The sequence below is a fragment of the Hypanus sabinus genome, chromosome 1 (genome assembly GCF_030144855.1).
Source record: "Hypanus sabinus isolate sHypSab1 chromosome 1, sHypSab1.hap1, whole genome shotgun sequence".
Taxonomy (NCBI): domain Eukaryota; kingdom Metazoa; phylum Chordata; class Chondrichthyes; order Myliobatiformes; family Dasyatidae; genus Hypanus; species Hypanus sabinus.
In genome coordinates, this window is record NC_082706.1 from 107,451,617 (window position 1) to 107,470,342 (window position 18,726).

At 41.3% G+C, this 18,726-nt stretch overlaps 1 protein-coding gene across 4 annotated transcripts in view; it reads right to left on the minus strand.

The window, feature by feature from the left end:
- Positions 1–18,726, minus strand: part of LOC132396313 (microtubule-associated protein 4-like) — a 282,482-nt gene that overhangs the window by 123,862 nt on the left and 139,894 nt on the right. The window lies entirely within an intron of this gene.

Genomic DNA, 18,726 nt, shown 5'->3' on the forward strand with positions numbered 1-18,726 from the left:
ACGCAATGTAATCTCACACTTCCAGCGTTAGCTCTTCCTCTCGCTCCTGGCCTCATTCATCTCCTTCCACTTACAGTTTCTCCTCCAGAGACATCAGCTGCGATCAACAAACCAGAGATCCCTGCCAGCTGGCACAACTATTATCATTCAGTCTCTCATCCTCTCACACAAATTTCTTTTGCTGTCTTCTCTAAAATATATAAGCATATCTGATTTCTAAATCTTTGTATTTCTAATGAAAAATCTTCAATCTAAAAGAGTCAATTCCCCCCTACAATTTTCCCTAATTTGCTATTTTTCGGCATTCTTTTATTTTGTCTTGGAACTCCTATCTTAGCTCTCTTGTGTGTTAACAGGACAAAGTGCATTTTGATATGTATATACATGTTGAAGAGCTGGAGTTTTTTCATTCTGGAGCATATTTTCCTGCAGAATCTTTAAAAAGAAATTCAATAAGCTTGTTCAAAATAATGAAGAGCTCTGACAGACTAACTAGTGAGAAATAATCTCCTTCAGAAAACTCAGCAACCAGATGCCATTGATTTAAAATAATTGGCAGAAGAACAAAAGAATTACTTTCATGCAGAATGGTGTTAGAATGCATTACACACTGCCTGAAAGGAATTTCTGAAGTAATTTTTCCTCTTAACTTGATAAATTTGGAAGAATTCTGAGAAAAATGTAGAGGTGCTGGAATAAATTGATCAGCTCTATTAAAGCTCTTGCACATGTCCAACTGACAAAATGCACACCCTTAAGACCTGTAAGATTCAATAATTAATTTAAATTTCTAGATTAAGTACAGAATTAGGCCAGTTGGTCACTCAAGTCTGCATCGCCTTTCAGCAAGATCAGCGATCGAACTACAGATTCATGAACCTTACCCTGTCTCCTGTATCATCTTGGAGCTATTATCTCTTTGCGGGCCATGTTGTCATACACCTTTGTTGTTCCCGTTTTCTCCATGTTATTTTTCCCTTTCCTAAATCTATGATATCACCTGCCTTTATGTGTCTAATCCTAGGACAGTACCCTTGTTTTTCGGGCATACTCAAAGATCCACAGGAAGATGCGCTCCCTTAATTTCAAGTACCTGAGGCTTACTCTTCTTTCTCCTCATTGTTCCATGCCCTGCACTGATAATTAAATCAGCTCTCCAGTCATAGGCAAAGGTAGATCAATTATCGATACTGACAACCCTATGTCCACTAACATTTCACTTTGCCAGCCTAATAAATCCTTTGTGTACATCCATGGGTGACCAATACTGACAATGGATGCTGCAGCCAGCTGTTTGTCTGAACTGGATACTGTTCTAACCAGCTCAATAATCTGATCATCAGTCAAATCGATGGAGAGGGCGCTGCTCTGGTGTCTGCCTGTTTTGGTGAGTAACTCTCAAACCTTTTTATCTTTTAAGGACAAAGCCTCCAACTGTAGCCTAGGGGCCACAACTTTATCATATCATCTAATTTACCCTTCAATGGCTATTCCAGCACCCCTTTATTACCTGTCCTGGTCGCTGGCTCAGAAACCACATACTCTGCATCTTCACAGTAGCTATGTTCATTCACTACAGCCACTTTATGACTTCTTTTCCTCCTCCTTTGATCTATCTCCCCCGCCCACGATACCATTGCGGGTAGGTCAATCCCACTGCAACTCCCAGATACAAAACTTCCTAGTCAGATGAGTTTAGGCCTTACTGCAGCATTTTCAGGAAGGCAGGATCAGCCCTAGATTGACCAACCTTCATCTGCTCCATATTTACACTACTCAGCATAATCCATGGCAGATTCATCAGCTCTCTGAACCACTGACATTATCATTCCCCAGTTACACTCACTTCCCCCTAAAGAAGCAAAATCTTTCATCATTATTGGCATTCCCAGCAGTTGCCCATGTACCATCCTGCACTCCCTAGGTCATACTATCCTACATGTTCTTCAGGCATTTTGGTTTTACCAACACGTGTATAACTTTTGGGTGCATTTGGTGAATTTCAATAATTTCGTCAAGCTCGGTACAGAATTCTGAAATCCCATAGCAATCCTAAGTGAGGGCTGCTCTGACAAAATGCTCTGCTTCTCATTGGGGAGTGAAGGTTATGTGAAGTGGGAATCGATGTTTAGGGCTGGCTGGAGTAATTGGGATTCTCAACCTGCCATTCCTTGACCTCAATAGGTGCCATCTCAACAAATATACCTGGGTATAACCTCTCCTTATATATTTTCACATTAATTCCCACACTATGCAAAATATTAGGGATGGATAAAAATTAAACAGTACATACCATGGAGTACATATTCTGCAATCTTCCACTTCAGTGCTGCCAAACTCATGATGCCGGTTGTATTCCCTTTCATATAAAAGTCTATACCCTAAAGTTTAAAACTTATTCTTAAAAACACTAACACGCTACAAATAAGTACACTGCCATGAAGTATCCTGAATGAGTATACACACACTCCTCTAGAGTCTTGAATGATCAGTAGCCATCTTTGAACAGCTGGCCCTGCCTCACTGTGCTACCAAATACTGTCACTTACACTTGCACGCGCACACACTCACTTTTATATCTAGCAGTTCAGCTCTCTGCCGTGTTATTTGATACTTGGTGATCCTGTGCCTGTTGACCTGACCAGATCCAAGCATGGGTGCTACTCTTAAAAACACTTAAGTCGCCGGACACACAGTAGGTCATGAACGCATTCTGAACAAGCCGCCAAATGTTGTGATCAAAGTTACCAAGAGACACTGAAGCTTGCAATACAGAAGTCTTCATTTGTCACAAGCAGGCATCATTCAGGAGACCCTTGGGAGAGGCTCACAAACCCAAATATACATCACATTTTTATACCCTTAAGTCCAAAGGTTCAGTAGCTGATACAACACAATTTCAATTGTTACAATGTCATCGTTAACTTCAATATTTGAGTTAAAAATGCTTCTTTTAAATTGCTGTCCAGTGGAAACACTTCTGAATGTTCAAATTACCTTTACTAATCACAAACTTCTCTGAACTTATTTACAATGTTGCAAATTACTTAAAAACCATAGTTGCAGGGCAATTAATACAACCCTATGTGTTAATGTTTGACTGATACATATGAAATCGCTTAGTCTGTGTGTTTTTAACTTCAATTTACTGCTTGCAATTTTTTACAACAAAAACTGAAGACTGGTTCATGCTTGAATTAATATCTGGCTACTTTCACATAACTTGAAAATACTCCCTAACAAGATGGAACTGGCTGCGTCTGCATCTCTTTGCAGGCTCCTTCTATCTTGTGCATTGCAGCCTGCATAACAGAATGCTCCTCATGGTGAATCTGTAGAAATTTGCTAGAGTCTTTGGTGACATAACAACATTCCTCAAGCTCCTAATGAAGAGTATAGCCACTGGCATGCTGTCTTTATAATTACATCAATATGGTGGGCACAGGATAGATTTCTCTTGAGATATTAACACCCAGGAATTCGAAGCTGCTCATCCTTTTCACCACTAACCCCTCAATAAGGACTAGTGTGCTCTCCCAACTTCCCCTTCCTGAAATCCACAATCAATTCCTTGGTCTTACTGACATAAACTGAGAGGTTGTTGACCACTCACCCATCCAATCTATTTCCTTCCTCCCCATCTGAAATTCTTCCAACAACATTTGAGCTTATCCCTAGCCATACAGTCATGAGTGTGGAGAGTGTAGAACATTGGGCTAAGCATGCAGCCTGTGTTGACCGTCAGCGAGGAGGAGATGTTATTCCGATCTGCACTGACTGTGGTCTCCTGTTAAGAAAGTCAAGGAACCAGCTGCAGAGGGAGTTACAGAGGCCCAAGTTTTGAAGCTTTGTATTAGTACTGAGGGATGATGGTGATGAACACCAAGCTGTTAGCGATAATCAGCAGAGTGACATTTGTATTGCAGAAATCAAGGTACTCCAAAGCCAAGTGAACAGCCTATGGTGTCTTTGGTGACATACCAATTCTCCTCAGATCCCTGATGAAATATAGCTAATGTCACCCCTTCTTTGTAATTGCTTCAATATACCGCGGAACTTGAAACTGCTCACCCTTCCCACTTCTGATTCCTTAATGAGGACTGACTCCTCTTCCTGAAGAAAACAATCAATTCCTTGGTCTTACTGACATTGAGTGCAAGGTTGTTGCTGAGACTCCAATCAACTGATCTACCTTGCTCCTGTACACCTCGTCACCATCGGAAACTCTGCCAACAACAGTTGTATTGTCAACAAATTTATAGATGATTTTTGAGCTGTGCCTAGCTACACAATTATGTGTGTACAGAGGACAGAGCAGTGGGCTAAGCATGCAATACTTAACAAAAGCTAACTAGCCTGTAGTTTCAAGCTTTATAATCAATTTATTTTGATCAACAGTAATTATATTTCCTTTTTCGAAGCTCATGAAACTTACCCAGACCTCGAGATTCCACCTCTGATAAGGTCATTTTGTTAAGTTTGATAATTAAGCTACACCAGAATCAAAGCTTAATAATCAGAATTGAGTAAAATTCCTTTGGTCAGTAACAAGAAATAAGCAGAGAAACATCAGCAGCAACAAACAGAACTTAAATGGAAAGCCAGTGTTGGCTTTTGCGCATCAACTATGTTATAAAACTCCACAGAGAAGTCACTTTGAAAACTGTACAGTACTTGCATAAGAGTCAGTAAGAGACAAGATGATTATAGAAAAACATTTATCTGTAACTACTGTTCTGTTACAAGAGATATTTTGAAAAGACTTCATCCTGTGCTGCACAAAGCAACTTGAGAAGCTAAAACTGTTAATCATTCACAGTTCAATTGAAATCTAAATATCTCAATTTTCTTGGATGGAAGTTGGTAAAGGAAAAAAAAATCACATTATTATGGAATTGTATTGAGGCAGGGACACACTGTTGTTAACTCATTCTAACTTCCCTGATCATTTCTTTTACCCTATTTACCCGAGTGCATAACCACTTCCCTCTTGAAAACAAGCCCAAATTTATTTGCAACTTAGCTCCTCAAAACAAGATCTTCAGATATCTTTTGTATCTTTATTCCCTAATTTAAACTACTGCCCACACTTGTTCTCCAATGGAAAAAAATATTTAACTTATCTGAATTAGTCATCTCTAAATGTTAATGTTAACTCTATTTCTTCCACCATAGTTTGGAATTGACTGCCATCATTTGCTGTTTAGTGTTTTCTGATTAGAAATGCATCACCAGCAGAAATGTATGCAATTCCAATCTTGCAATTGTAATATCTTGGCCTAGCATATTCCTTGCTCTACCTTTACTGTCAAGCTAGACAATCAACCCTAGTTCAACAAGATATTCGGAAGTATTGGCCAGGGTCAGCTCCAGGCATACCTATAAGCAGAGGAGATGCCAGACAGATGCAAGTCAGGTCTGTGTCCATGCTGAACTGGATGCAATAGAGAAAGCTAAGGATCTCTCAATAAATGGATTAGATCAAAGCTTTGAAGAACTACCACATCTAGTGGTGATGTCAGACAATCATACAGCTAACAGGAGGAAGATTCCCGGAATAGCTCCTCATTCCTAATAACGTAGAGCCCAATATGCAAATGTCAAGAGATAAGTTCAGCCAGAAGCAATGAATAGATATTCCATTTTGGTTTCATTCTGAGATACCCACTGTCTCAGAAAGCAATTGTTAGTCAACTCACTCGAAGTGACATCAAGGCCAAGAGCCCTGCATACCATAAAGAGTCTGAACTCATTGCAGCTGTAATGCTGAAGACCCGAGTTTCAGAATTAGTTGTGACTTGAGCCAAGATATTCCAGTTGTTATAATACTGGCATCTATCAAACAACGTGGAACATTGCCCAACTATACTCTGATCACAAAAATAGAGTGTAAATTGGCCAATAACTACCCAGTTAGGCCTGACTGAATTACCAGCAAATTGATAGAAATTAACAGCACAAACAAGAGAAAATCTGCAGATGCTGGAAATCCAAACAACACACACAAAATGCTGGAGGAACTCAGCAGGCCAGGCAGCATCTACAGTTGATGTTTTAGGCCAAGACCCTTCAGCAGGGCTGAAGAAAAAAAAGATGAGGAGTAGAGTTAAAAGGTGGGGGAGGGGAGGGAGAAACACAAGATGATAGGTGAAACCAGGTGGGAGAGGGATGTAGTAAAGTGTTTGGAAGTTGATTGGTGAAAGGGCTGGAGAAGAGGGAATTTAATTGGAGAGGACAGAAGGCAGTGGAAGAAAGGAAAAGGGGGATGCACGAGAAGGAGGTGATGAGCAGGCAAGGAGATAAGGTGAAAGAGGGAAAAGAGGATGGGGAATAGTAAAAGGGTACATTACCAGATATTCAAGAAATCAATGTTCATGCCATCAGGCTGGAGGCTACCCACGCAGGATATAAGGTGTTGTTCCTCCAACCTGAGTGTTGTGACAGTACATGATCCACAGACAGACATACTGGAATGGGAATGGAAGGTGAAATTAAAATGGGTGGCCACTGGGAGATCCTGCTTTTTCTGGTGGATAGAGCACAGGTGTTTGGCGAAGCGGTCTCCACCATCAAATTCCATTTGCTTTCTAATAACCTGTTCAACAGTGCCAAGATGGGACTTCCCCAGGACACTTGACTTCATGCTTTTCAGCACTTTGGTCCAAATTTTGGCCAAAAAACACAAAGATAAGAAAGAGTGACATCAAAGCAGTATTTAATAAAGTATTGCAAAAGGTGCCTGGATAAAACTGAAGTCAGAAGTCCTCAACAGAGAAAACATATCAACATTTAAAGTCATGCTTGCTTTTGAACCCTCAATGGAGCAATTCAGACTCACTGTAAGCTGTCCTGGACCACAGTTCCACTTTCATGTTTGCCACATTTTGGTGCTGCATCAGAAGACCCTTTTTCTTCCTTTGAAATGTCAAAGATTACTAACTTCAAAAGCTTTCTAATTCTAATACTCCAGCAGATTGTTCTCACCCTTCAACTTTTTTCTGCATATTTGCATGTCACTTCTGGCCAAAGGAAGAACAAAGATCCCTTAGTCTTAAATTTCCACAGCTCTAGAATTGCATTCAACAAATTACTCTTCAGAATTTCCTCATATTATACTTACAATATCACAGAAGGCAAGCAACCTCATCTGCAGTCCTTTTCTTCTTATTGCTTATAGCCTTGCAACTTACTCTCTCACACATGCCTGAGCTTCCCTTTAATTTACTTTGTCATTAACCTACACTAATGGATAATTCACCTTATGCAACATACCTACCACACGTGGGAGGAAACAAGAGCCCAGAACATCTGGGGAAAATCAACACGGTCACTGAAAGAACATGCAGACTCCACACAAAGGTCAGGATCAAACTGAGGTCCAGCAGCTGTGTAGCAGCAGTAACATCTGCATCCTTATTCTTTCAGCTGCAATAAGTTTCCATCACCAGGCATATGAGGCTGCTTAACAAGCGATGACCCCATGGTATTACGGGAAAGATTCTAGCATGGATAAAGCAGTGGCCGATTGGCAGGAGACAAAGAATGGGAATAAAGGGAGCTTTTTCTGTTTGGCTGCTAGTGACTAGTGGTGTTCCACAGGGGTCTTTGTAGTGCACTTTATAAAGCACTGGTGAGGCTTACCTGGAGCACTGAGAGCAGTTTTGGGCCACTTATCTTAGAAAGGATGTGCCGAAGCTGGAAAGGGTTCAAAGGAAGTTCATGAAAATGATTCCAGGATTGAATGGCTTGACATATGAAGTGCATTTGATGGCTCTGGTCCTGTATTCACTAGAATTCAGAAGATTGAGGGGTGACCTCATTGAAACCTATCAAATGATGGAAGGCCTTGATAAAGTGGATATGTAGAGGATGTTTTCTATGGTGAGAGAGCCTAAGACCAGAGGACACAGTCTCAGAATATAAGGGCTTCCTTTTAGAATGGAGACGAGTAATTTCTTTACCCAGAGAGTGGCGAATCTGTGGAATTCTTTGCTACAGGCAGCTGTGCATATTTAAGGCAGAGGTTGACAGATTCTTGATTGGTCAGGGGGATACGGGACAAGGCAGGAGATTGGGGTGAGAGGAAAATTGGATTGGCTATGATGAAATGGCGGAGCAGACTCAATCAGTCAAATGGCCTAGTTCTGCTCCTAAATCTTATAATCTGACCCTAAGCAGATTGCTGATCTCATGGTTCATCCAGGACTTCTGGGTGGAGAAGACTCCAATTGATTTTGTGAGGACACACTCATCTACACCTGTTTTAATAAAGTCCATGATAACCATGATGTGTGTATTCATTCAGATCCACAGATGAGTCTTTGAACATAGCCCAGTTTACAGACTCTAAGAAATCCGTAGCCACTCTTTTGCCTCCTGTAACCACTTCTTTTTTGCCCTCATCTCAGGAGCTTTGCTCTTTAGCCTCTGCCTTTATGCAGTAGAAAGACAGCAAAGTCATCCAATTTTCTGAAATGCAGTCTGGGCATGGAACGATAGGCATTCCTTATCTTACAGTGGTCTAGTGTATTGGGACTTCTAGTGCTACAGGTTATATGCGGATGATAATTAGGCAGGGTTTTCTTCGAACAAGCCACAATGAAGTCCCTAACTATGATTTGAAATGCGTCAGGATTGACTATTTCTTCTTTGGATAACAACCTTACTTTGAGCATACACACTATTATATTGAAACTTTTCATAAGTCTTTACCAAGACTGAAAACTAAAATATTAAATAGAATAGTATTATTCATGGCAAGTGAATTTAAGTACAATTGCATTAGAAACAAGTAAGCAAATTTACTTGTATAGCACTTTTCAAACACAAGGCAATTCAAAGTGCTTTACATACAACAGGATATAAAAATCAAACATCAAATTTCAGACAATATATAAGAGAATAAAATCACACAAAAATAGATATGATAAATATGTTACAGTGCAGGAGATTCTAATTAGAAGCTAAAGCAGAAGTTTTAAGCCTTGATTTAAAAGAGGTTAAAGTTTGGGCCGACTTTAGCTCCTCTGGAAGGTTATTCCAGATATGTGGAGCATAGTAACTAAATGCTGCTTCACCATGTTTAGTTTTGAGCCTGGGGACAGTAAACAGACCTGCCCCAGACGACCTGAGAGCTCCAGAGGGTTCATAATGCAGCAGGAGATCGGAGATGTATTTTGGCCCAAGACCATTCCGTACTTTATAAACCAGTAGTAATATTTTAAAATCAGTCCTCTGCTGCACAGGAAGCAATCTGAGAACTGGAGACGACTCTTGTATCTCTTTCTGATACAATTTTTTTTCAGTTTTTTAAACAAATATCAAACAGTTCACTTAATTTAAAATTCAAACAAAAGTGCTGGAAACACTGAGCAAATCAGACAGTCTGTCAAAAGAGAAATTGAGTTTATTTTTCAGGTTGAAGATGCTTTGGCAGAATCATGAAGGAGAAATAAAGCTTAATGTTTTTTTTTAATCTTCAATCCATAACATTAATTCTATTTATCTTCCCATTGCTGCATCCTGACCTACGGAGCAATACCAGAATTTTTCTTTTTATTAAAGGAGAAAACAATGGCTATTTAATCTATTTGTCACAAGATACAATAACAGTTGTGCCTAATCAAAAAATCACTGCATTACTTCCTCAAAAGCTCCAGGTAGGAGTTGAAGAAAACATCATGAAGAAATTAGATCTACTGTCTCTTGGGCCTCACAAGTACACTATACTTGCTGCCACTTCTCAAGTTGCTTGCATAACCAATCCCAGTTATTTTCAAAGAAATCTAAATTGCATTTGGATTAATACCACTTTTCCTATTGCCCTTGTCAGTCTATTCCATAATCACGAGCCCCATGAATATTGTTCCAAAAATGATTTTTATGTTTATTTTCTTCAATCACAGGCCGTTGTCCTCTGATTCAATTACTTTGGATAGCTCAATATAGTCCATATAATTCATTCCCTTTAAAATCATAACCAGGCTTTCAATATTCTCTTTATCAAGAGAACATTGCTAATTTACATAACACCTTGTAATTCAATTCAATCCAAATATTTTAGCTTTAGTCTATATTCTTTGCAAAGCCACAAGATTCTTTTTTATATTCTGATTAAATATGTACTCTGCATTCAAAGTGGGCTTTCACTGATTTTTAAAGTAACAAGATTACCTCACAATAAGTGGTAAAGGTGGGTACAGTTATGTTGTCAGTCATAATTAAAAGGTAGTCGCATAATTATATGGATAGGAAAGATGAACATGGGCTAAATGCAGGCAAATAGGACTAACTCAGGGAGACAAGTTGAGTCAAAAGGCCTGTTGCCATATTGTTTAGCTCTATGATTATGCATACTCTAGCTCGTCTTAATTAACACACTCCAACTCTTAGCTTCATTTACTCACTGCTCCCATGTTTATTTCCATTCATTAACCCATCGGAACTTCTGAATTTCTTTCATTTTCATCCTTTTGGCCAATGCCTTTCAGTTTTTCCAAAAACTAGTTGAAATGTGAACTCATCTAACCACAGCACACGGTTCCACAGACTTTCGGTCCATCTGAGATGAGCTCGGGCCCAGAGAACTCGCTGGCGTTTCTGCATAGAATTGATGTATGGCTTCCTCCTTGCGTAATACAGTTTCAAGTTGCATTTCTGGATGCAGCGACAGACTGTGTTAAGTGACAATAGTTTTCTGAAGTACTCCCGAGTCCAGGTGGCTATAATTGTCACAGTAGCATGACGGTTTCCTAGGCAGTGCTGCCTGAGGGCTCGAAGATCACGCGCATTCAACAGTGGTTTCTGACCTTGCCCTTTACGTACTGAGATGTCTCTGAATTCTCTGAATCTTTTCACAATATTATGTACTGTAGATGTTGAAAGACCTAAACTCTCTGCAATCTTGCGTTGGGAAATGTTCCTTTTGAACTGACTAACAATTCTCTCATGAATTTTGGCACAAAGGGGTGAGCCATGACCCACCCTTGCTTGCAAAGACTGAGCCTTTGATGGATGCTACTTTTATACCCAGTCATGATACCTCACCTGCTACCAATTAGCCTGCTTAATGTGGAGTCTTCCAAACCGGTGTTACTTGAATATTCTGTGCACTTTTCGATCTTATTTTAACTCTGTCCCAACTTTTGTTGAGTGTGTTGCAGCCATCAAATTTTAAATTTGTGCATATTTACAAAATACAATTAAGTTGATCAGTAAAACTATTGAAAATCTTTTCTTTGTACTTTTGTCAGTTAAATAAGGGTTCACGTGAATTAACATATCACAGATTTTTATTTTTATTGCATTTTGGAAAATATCCCAACTTTTCTGGAAATGGGGTTTGTATTTTACACAGAAAGATGGTCACAAATAGGCTTCTCAAGTACAACTACCAGTCACATCTTTCCATTAATGGGTACAAGGCAAAGCTGGCAAGTTATCTTTAACATTAAGCAGATCACCATTTTTAATTAAAACTTTAGAGAGACTATCTGAAGTTGAAAAGCAGGACAATTGCAGTATTCTATAAAATAACTATGTTTTGCCCCGGTCTTCAGAACTGTTCATATCAAAGTAAACAGACTTCACTCTGTTCATCAGAACTAATATTATCACTTTAATCAAGTATTGCTTTTATATTATTGCATATAAAATAGATGCAGCTCAGGACTAGGCAAATGCAACTTGCATTTTGCTGGAACAATGAGCTTGTGACAGATACCAGCCAGTGAGCTGAGCTCATACTCTACATTTATAAATATCCCTCCTAGATTTCAGCACTTTGTACCAAAAGGAGCTTTATTTAGAAGTACTTTCACGGGGAGCTTATTTTTCCAAGTCAATGCTGCGCATAGTCCATCTCTGTTACTTCTCTGAAGTTTACCAATCCTATCCCGCCATAGAAGTAAAACACCACAGATGGTAGGATTCTGAAAGTACATCCAGAAGGTCAGGCAATATATGTGGAGAAGAGAAAGAAGCACAGGGAGAGAAACAGCCAAAGTTTCAAGTTAAGATTTTATGTTTCAGGCTGAGACCCTTCATCAGGACTGGAAATGGGGAAGAGAACGAAATAAGGGGGGGGGGGGGGGAAGGCGTACAAGCTGAAAGATGAAGCCACAAGGAGGGAATGGAGTGTGGGACTGAAATGAGAATCTGGGAGGTGAGGTGGGAGGCCTGAAGAAGTACGAATCCAATCGACAAGGAGAGTGGACCATGGGGAAAAAGGGAAGAGCACCAGAGGGAGGTGATAGGCAGGGAAGGGAAAAGAAGAGGTAAAAGAGGAGCTAGAATGGGGAATGAAAAGGAGAGAACGGGAGAATAGAGAAACTACCGGAAGTTGGAGAAATCGATATTCAAGCCATCAGGTTGGAGTTATCAAGATCAAGTTATCAAGGTGTTGCTCTTCCAATCTGTGTGGCCTTATCACGGCTGTGGAGGAGGCTATGGACTGACATGTCGGAATGGAAATGGGAAGTAGAATTGAAATGGATGGTTACTGGGAGATCCCACTTTTTCTGGCAAATAGAATGCAGATGCTTGGTGAAGTGGTCTCCCAATCTATGTCTGATCTCACCAATATACACGAGGCCACACAAGGGGCACCAGATACAGTAGATGACCCCAAAAGACTTGTAGATGAAATGTTGTCTCACCTGGAAGGATTATCTGGGGCCCTGAATATTAGTGAGGGCAATGGTGTAGGGGCCGTTGTGGCACTGGTTCCATTGCAAGGGAAAGTACCAGGAGAGAGATCAGTGCAGAGGGACGAATGGACAAGGGAGTCGTATAGGAAGCAATCCCTGTGAAAAGTGGGGCAGAAGGGTAAGATATGCTTGGCTTGGTGATGACGGAAGTTACAAAGAATAAGTGCTGGACACGGAAGGCTGCTTCTTGCACACATGCCGAGCTTGTTGACTTCATCAACTTTGCCTCCAACTTCCACCCTGCCCTCAAATTTACCTGATCCATTTCTGACACCCCCCTCCTCTTTCTCAATCTCTCAGTCTCTATCTCTGGAGACAGTTTATCTACTGATACCTTTTATAAACCTACTGACTCTCACAGCTCCCTGGACTATACCTGTTCCCACCATGTCATTTGTAAAAATGACATCCCTCTCAATTCCTCTCCCTCCACCACATCTGCTCTTAGCATAAAGTTTTTCCATTCCAGAACTAATGAGATGCCCTCCTTCTTCAAAGAGGGACTTTCCCTCCTCCACCATCAAAGCTGCCTTCACCTGCACCTCTTCCATTTCGTGCACATCTGCTCTCACCCCATCCACCTGCCAAGGATAGAGTACCTCTTGTTCTCAACTACCTGTGTCTAGCGCACAATTCCCTATAATTTCTGCGATCTCCAGTGGGATCCCACCACCAAGCACATCTTTCCCTCTCACCAACCCCCCCCCCCCACCACTTTCACTTTCCATTCCCTGTGCGACAACCTTGTTCATTTGCCCCTTCCCGCTGACCTCCCTCCTGGGACTTATCTTTACAAGTGGAATGTGCCACATTTGCCCCTTCACCTCCTCCCTCACTAACATTCAGGACCCCAAACAGTCCTTCCAGGTGAGGCAACACATTACCTCTAAATCTGTTAGGGTTATTTACTATATCCAGTGCTCCCGGTGTGGCCTCCCATATACTGATGAAACCCGACATAGATTGAGAGACCACTTTACCAAGCACCTACGCTCCATCCACTAGAAAAAGTGGGATCACCCAGTGGCTGCCAATTTTAATTCTATTTCCCATTCCCATTCCAACATACCAGTTCATGGCCTCCTCTACTGATGCAATGAGGCCATGCTCAGGTTGGAGGAGCAACATCTTATATTCCGTCTGGGTAGCCGCCAACCTGATGTGGTGAACATCAATTTCTCACGTTTCTGGTAATTGCCTACCCCACCTTCACCATTCCCATTTCCTTCTCTCACCTTATCTCCTTACCTGCCCATCACCTCCCTCTGGAGCTCTTCCCCCTTCCCTTTCTTCCATGGCTTTCTGTTCTCCCCCATCAGATTCTCCTTCTCCAGCCCTTTAATCTCTTTTACCAATCAACTTCCTAGCTCTTTACTTCACCCCTTCCCCTCTCCCAGTTTCATCTATCACCCACTACCTTGTACTTCTTCCTACCCTTCCCCCACTCCCTTCCTTTGACTTATCTCTTCTTTCCCGTCCTGATAAATGGTCTTGTCCCGAAACGTCTACTGTTTACTCTTCTCTATAGATGTTGCTTGCCCTGTTGAGTTTCTCCAGCACTTTGTGCGTTACTTCTAAATATATTTATTTGAAATTACTCTTACTGTAATCTATATCATATAATTTTCGTTTAAGTAATGTACTTTTAAATCAACTTAATGATCTACAGACTTCACAATCTTCTAAAGGACTCAGCGGATCAAGCAGGAACGGCACCTTGAAGCAGATGAAGGTTCATCACACCATGGCCAGAAACAAGGCAGGAAGGGGGAATTCCACCCTAGGCTGAAGCACAGAGGGATGAAGACCTCTCTACGCAGCATCTTGTTAGCAATTGTGTAGTCGCTGGAGAACAAAATTTAGGGCCTGAGGGGAAGATTGTTGATTCAGAGAGAAATAAGAGATTGCTGCGTTCTATGTCTCAACGAGACATGGCTTTCTCTGGAACACTAGATACAGTGATCAAACTGAAAGACTTCTTAATTTTCCATAAGGACCAAACTGCTGATTTGGAAAAGGCAAAAGGTGGAGGTGTGTGTTTTTTGATAAACTCTTCGTGGTGCTTCAGCAGAGGTTTTATCAATCTTCTGTTTCCCCGACCTGGAACCCCTGACAATCAAATGCTGCCCATTCCATTTACCAAGGGAGTTCTCCATAATTCTGACCACAGTTTACATACCTTCAGCAGCCGACTACAATCAGATGGGCTAGTCATGTTGTCAGGATGTCTGACAGTCCACTACCAAATCAGCTCCTGTATGGAGAGCTGAGCCAGGGCAAGTGCTCAGTTGGAGGGCAGAAGAAATGTTTCAAAGACTGCCTCAAAGACCTCAACATCAATCCCAGTAGCTGGGAATCGCTTGCTCTGGACCACCCAACCTGGTGGAGCAGGACCACTAAAAGAGCATATGCAGCAGAAATCAGACGCACATCAGAGGCTCAAAGCCGCGTGCAAGGCTCGAGCTACCTCTACTTCCACTGCAGCACCTACCCTCATGTGTCCAACATGTGGGCGAGCTTTCAGGGCCCAGATTGACCTCACCAGTCACCTCCAGACCCACAGTCACAAACCCTCCACCTGACAGAAGTTGTGGTCGTCTTCGACTCCGAAGGATGAACAATACCAACAATCAAGCACTTGAGATACTGCATGATGACAACAAGAAACAATACATCCAGATGCATTTCAAATCATATTTGGGAACTTTGACCAGGACTTGAAGAAAACCCTGCCCAATTACCATTAGCACATTGTCAGTAGCACCGGAGGTCCCAATACACTAAACCACTGTTATACTAAGATAAGGGATGGCTACCATTTCATGCCCAGACCACATTTTGTTAATTGAATCTCTTGGTTGCCCTTCTACCTGCATACAGGCAGAGGCTAAAGAGCAAAGCTCCAGAGATTAGGACAACATAGAGGAGGTTGTGGGAGGTAGAGGATCGCTGCAGGATTGCTTCAAGTCATTGGACAAGGTCACGTTCAAGGACTCATCTGTGGATCTGAATGAATACAACATGGTTGTCACAACTTTATTAAAACAGCTATAGATGAGTGTGTCCCCACAAAATCATTCAAGGTCTTCCCCAATTAGAATCCCTGGATGAACAATGAGATCCACAATCTTCTGAGGGCCAGATCAGAGGCATTCTAAGTCTAGTGATCAAGAGAATAGCAAGAGGTCCAGTACGATCTTGGGAAAGTAATTTCATAGACAAAGTGGTAATTCTGGACTAAAGTTGAATCAATGAAGGATGCTTGATAGTTGTGGTAGGGCTTGAATACCATCATCTCTTATAAAGTTAAATCACACGACATAGGAAATAACAGGACTTGACTTCCAGAAGGGCTCAATGCCCTTTATACTCGCTTGGAGGAACCATCACAAACTCCTGCAGCCCCAGATGATCCTGTGATTTCAGTCTCTGAGGCCAACGTGCAAACAGCCTTCAGGAGGGTGAACTCACAAAAAGCATCTGGCCAAGTACTAAAGGCCTGTGCAGATCAACTGTCAGAAGTGCTCTCTGAGATATTTAACCTCTCGCTTTGACATTTTGAGGTACACACTTGCTTCAAGCAGGCTTCAATTATACCAGTGCCTAAGAAGAATGTGGTGACCTGCCTTAATGACTATCGCCCAGTAGCATTTACATCCACAGAGATGAAGTGTTTTCAGAGACAGGCAATGAAACATATCAGCTCCTGTAGAGAGACAACTTGGAATCACTCCAATTTGCCTACTGCTGTCCAGGTGTCCCATGGTTGAGTGAACATGGCTCTGCATTCAATCATGGAACACCTGAACAGCAACATGCAAACATCAGGATGCACCTCAACTCCAGGACCTTGGTCTCAATACCCCCTCGTGCAATTGGATCCTCAACTTCTTCTCTTGCAGACCCCAGTCAGTTCAGATGGGCAACATCTTCTCCACAATCACCATCAGCACACATACACCACAAGCCTGTGCTTAGCCCCCTGCTGTATTTGCTCTACACTTATGATTATATGGCTACGCACAGCTCCAAAGCCATATTCAAGTTTGCTGATGATACCATTGTCGTAGGCTGAGTCAAAGGTGGCAACAAATCAGCATATAGGAGAAAAACATGTGCATAACAACAACCTTTTACTCTATGCCAGCAAGATCAAGGAGATGATTATTGACTTCACGAGAAGGAAACCATGTCCATGAACCAGTCTGCATCGGAGAATCAGAGGTGGAAAGGGTCACCAGCTTTAAATTCCTGTGTATTATTATTTCAGAGGACCTGTCCTGGGTCCAGCACACAAGCAAAATTAGGAAGAAAGCATAGCAGCAACTCTGCTTCCTTAGAAGTTTGAGAAGATTTGGGATGATTCTAAAACTTTGACCAACTTCTATAGATGTGTAGTGGAGAGTACATTGACTAGTTGAATCACAGTCTGGTATGGAAACAACATTGCCTTTGAATGGAGAATCCTACAAAAAAGTAGGGTGTGCAGCCCAGTCTATCATGGATAAAGCCCTCCCCACCACTGAGCACATCCACACAGAGCAGTGTCGCAGGAAAGCAGCATCCATCTTGAGAGACTGCCAGAACCTTGGCCATGCTCTCTCTTCATTGCTACCATCAGGAAAGTGGTACAGGAGCCTTAGGACTCACACCACCAGGTTCAGTAACTGCTATTATTACCCCTCAACCATTCAGCTTACTTATTATTATTCTTGATTTCTTTTTGTATACGCACAGTTTGTTGCCTGTTGCACAGTGGTTGAATGCCCAAGTTCGTGTGGTCTTTCATTGATTCAGTTATGGCTATTCTACGGAATTATTCAATATGCCCACAAGAAAATGAACCTCAGGGTTGTTTATGGTGACATAGATTTACTTTGAACTTTGATGTAGATGGAAACACATGTAGATGGATGTAGATGGATGCTGCGAACAATTTATTGTACCAGAAAATAAAATCAAACTCTACATTGCACCAACAAAAAGCAGATATTTAATGAGTACGTTATGAAGGATGTGGATGAATATACTTTGAGGTTCCAATCTGTGCCGCATACCAAATAGTCTCTGACCTCAGACGTTGACAGATTTCTATTTGCACAGATGCTGTTTGACTGGCTGAGTTCTTTTTACATTTGTTTTTGTCCCACTTTACTTCTGCCTTGCCATTCCCAACACCATCTGCCCCTCAGTTGGGCTGCTAATAGACCTTATGAATCACCATCTTTCCAAAGGAAGCATGCAACATAATCTGCGGCAAGTTGCAGATTTACTAAACAAACACTACTTCAAACTACTCCAGATTTTCTCCAGTATCATCAGGAGAACTATTTTTATTAAGCTTAAACTTAAATCTTAACTGGCCATCTTTATTCTGAAAAACCACCCCTATGACAAAGGACAAATTCACTGGCCTGTAAATGAACCTGCATTCATTTGCTTCAGAATGAGAAACTAGGCAACAGCATCACAACTATAATTTCTCTTATATAAAACAACTGAATAAAAAAACGTATTGTAGGCAACTCAGAAATATACACGAGAAACAATGAAATCCCTACAACAAAATAACACTCCAGTAAAAATTGCAAGCTATTGTCTGTGTTTTGCAACAGAAGGGTGAAGATGACCTACTTTTTGCATAAAAATAGGGTCTGACAGCTTGCAAATGAGAAGTCTTTATTCCCATTTGTGCACATTATCATCCAAAGCATAGCAACAGCAAATAGTTTTCTCTATAAGTAATATATGACCCCCGCTGCTCTCTCAGCTGCATGGAAACATCCCACAGGACTAAGCCAATGTCAAATCCAACTGACTACTTCATCCTGAATGTCAAAAGATTTGATCTTCTGGAACAGCCTCCCATGCAGGACTTTATCAAAGACCTTGCTAAAGTCCACTTGGATAACGTCAATCACCATTTCTTCAACATTTTTGGTAACCTCCTTGAAAAACTCTAAGACTGGTTACACATGACCTGTCATGCACATTGACTATCCTTTATCAGGCCCTGTTT